The sequence below is a fragment of the Sarcophilus harrisii genome, chromosome 2 (genome assembly GCF_902635505.1).
Source record: "Sarcophilus harrisii chromosome 2, mSarHar1.11, whole genome shotgun sequence".
NCBI classification, from domain to species: Eukaryota; Metazoa; Chordata; class Mammalia; order Dasyuromorphia; family Dasyuridae; genus Sarcophilus; species Sarcophilus harrisii.
In genome coordinates, this window is record NC_045427.1 from 644,195,708 (window position 1) to 644,198,797 (window position 3,090).

Below are 3,090 nucleotides of genomic sequence, written 5' to 3' on the forward strand. Positions count from 1 at the left end.
AGGAAGATGAATCTTTCTCACTTCAGGCCTGCCACTCTAACCACTGCAGCAGCACCTAACTGCTTTATTCTGTACAGAGTCTTTGATTGGTAAATGCTTTCCCTTTGATCAAAGGGATGTTGTCAGCAATTATGGATTGTTTATTATATACCAGATGCCAGGGGTAGAAAAAGAATGGAAATTTAAATTTGTATGAGGTGTCCTTACATTCAATTTAATAAGTATTTATTAATAAGTAGATATTAGTAAAAGCACATAGTAGGTACTATATAAAAATTCCCTGTGTTCCTATTATGTGCTAATTATTGTGTTCAGTGTTGGATATAGCAAGATCAAAACATAATAATCCCTGACTCAAGCACACACACACACACACACACACACACACACACTCTGGGAAGGGGGGCATTGCAGCATAGTAGACTGAAAAGAGCCTTGAGTTTGATATCAGTAAATGTGAGTTCAAAGACACTCCATTGTTATACTCAAAGGGCTATAAAACTGCATGTGCTTTGATCCAGCAGTGCTCCTGCCGGGTTTATATCCCCCAAAAAAGAATCATTAAAGAGAGAAATGTGCAAAAATGTTTGCAGCAGCTCTTTTTGTGGTGGCAAAATTGGAAAATGAGTAGGTGCTCATTAATTGGTGAATGGCTGAATAAGCTGTGGTAGATGAAGTAATGGAATATAATTGTTCTATAAAAATGATGAACAAGCTGATTTTAGAAAGGCCAGGAAAGATTTTCATGAATTGATGCTGAGCAAAACAAGCGGTATCGGGAAAACATTGTGCTCAGTCACCGCGAGATTGTGCAACGATCAACTAGGATGGACTTGGTTCTTCTCAATGGGTCAGTGATTCAAGGCACTCCCAATAAACTTTGGTTGGAAAATGCTATCTGCATCCAGAGGGAGAATTATGGAGACTGAATGTAAATAAACACATGCTTTTTCACTTTTTTTCCTTTTTCTTTTGTTTTTTTTTCCTTTTGTTGTTTTCCCCTTTTGTTCTGATTTTTCGCTTGCAAAATGATTCCCTAAGGAAATATGGGAGAGAAAAAAATATATATGTAAAAATGTATTAAAATATAAATGTATGTTAAAAATGAATATACATGCATGACAAAAAAATCTTGTTTTCACCTGTCACTGGGGAAAATAAAAATTAAAATAAGCAAAAAACCAAAGACCCTCGATCCTGCTTCTATTACTTACTGTCTGGGTGACCTTAGACAAGTGGCTTACTTCCTCTGGACCTTAGTCTTTTCATTTGCCAAATGAAGGGATTAGTTTGAATATTCTCTAAGGCCCTTTCCAGCTCTCAGTCTATGACTTGGACCATTGATTCACCAGCATAGGGAATTCCCATTGTGTAAACTCCCTCCACCTAGATCCACATGTGATTCATCTGTAACTTAAAAATTGAGAAAGATGTCTGGGAGGGTGTGGTGATTTGCCCATAATGACACAGTCAGTCAGGATGGGTGGATGTGTCAGTAGAAGGGTGGGTGTGAACACAGGTTTCCAGACTCTGAGATCAGCTCCTCTATCCATTCTTTCTCATTACCTCTCAGGTAATATAAAGACTTCAATGCAAAGTTACTCAAGAGGAAGATATGGGGGGAGTGGGATCAGGAAAGACCCTGCAGGGACATGTTACAAACATGATTATTTTCTAGATGAGAGAAATAAGCATCAAAGAAGGAAGGTGATTTACCCAGGATTCTACAGGAGCAGACAGAACTCTCGTCACAGTCAGGAGGGTTTCCCAACTCCAAGGGTTGGACACTTTATGATATATGCTCCCACAAAACACACCAACTGCCTCAAAAAGTCTAAAGACATAACAGCCCCGACATTGTGTGGAAGTCTTTCCACTTCTCTTGTTTTATAAAACAATTCATAGTTTTGCTCCTGTCTACTTGATGAGTATGTTATGGTAGAATTCTTTTCATGGATGAGTTGGACTAGATGCCTTTCCAGGATCCTTTCCAGGTCTCAAATTCTATGCTTCAAGGTTTCTTGATGATGCTGCCCTCCACTAACAATCAATGTATGTGTGTGTGTGTATGTGTGTGTGTGTCTGTGTCTGTGTCTGTGTGTGTATGTGAAATGGCATTAAATGACTAGTCCAAGGACACACAGCTAGATACAGTTAAGTGTCTGAGGCCAGATTTGAACATTCAGGTCCTCCTGATTCCAACGCCAATATTCCATCCATTGCGCTATCTAGGTGTCTCCAAGGCAAGCATTTAGATGTTCGCAGAGTGCTTACTATGTGGTTCCAGGTGGGATACAATCTAAATGGAGAAAGGAAACAATGTGGGAAGAAATCAACATACATAGAGGAAAGAATTAAGTAATGATATAAAACAAGACACGTACGTGAAGACGTAATAAAATAAACATGTAGATATATATTTTGGGAATTGAGAGTTGGAAGTAGTGCTTGTATAAAGAGCATTAAATTTGGAATGTGAGAACTTGTTATTATGATTTATTACACCATTTATGACCTTGACCAAGCCATATCCCTGAGCCTCAGTTTACTAATCTGTAAAAAAGAGTTGGATTATATGAGCAACAATTACTATTTACTATCTATGTGATCTTCAGTGAATCATTTCAAGTTCCTGGGTCTCAGCTTTCTCCCTCATAAAATACAGAGGGGAACTGGATTTGACGGCTGCTGAAGTGGCTTCCAGCTCTCACCTTCTGTGGTTCCCTGATGTTTGATCTTGAACCATGAACATCCCTTTCTGAGCCTCAATCTCTGATCCTAGATAGTTAGAAGGTCTTCAGTGAAACGCCTCAGGAAACTGGGCTTAGTCTTGTGCTGTTGAATATTTTTATTAATGACATCTATAAAGACATGCTCATTCAATTCACAGATGACACAAAGCTGGGACAGCCAATATACCGAAGGACAAGCATCAGCATCAGAAATCAATGAATCAATCAATAAGCATAATAACCCAAGACATTTAGCCAAATTAAGAAAAATGAAATTCAATTTACATAATGTAAAGTCTCACTCAGACTCCAGAAATCACCTTCATAAATGCAAGATGGGAGAATGCATGGTTAGGTG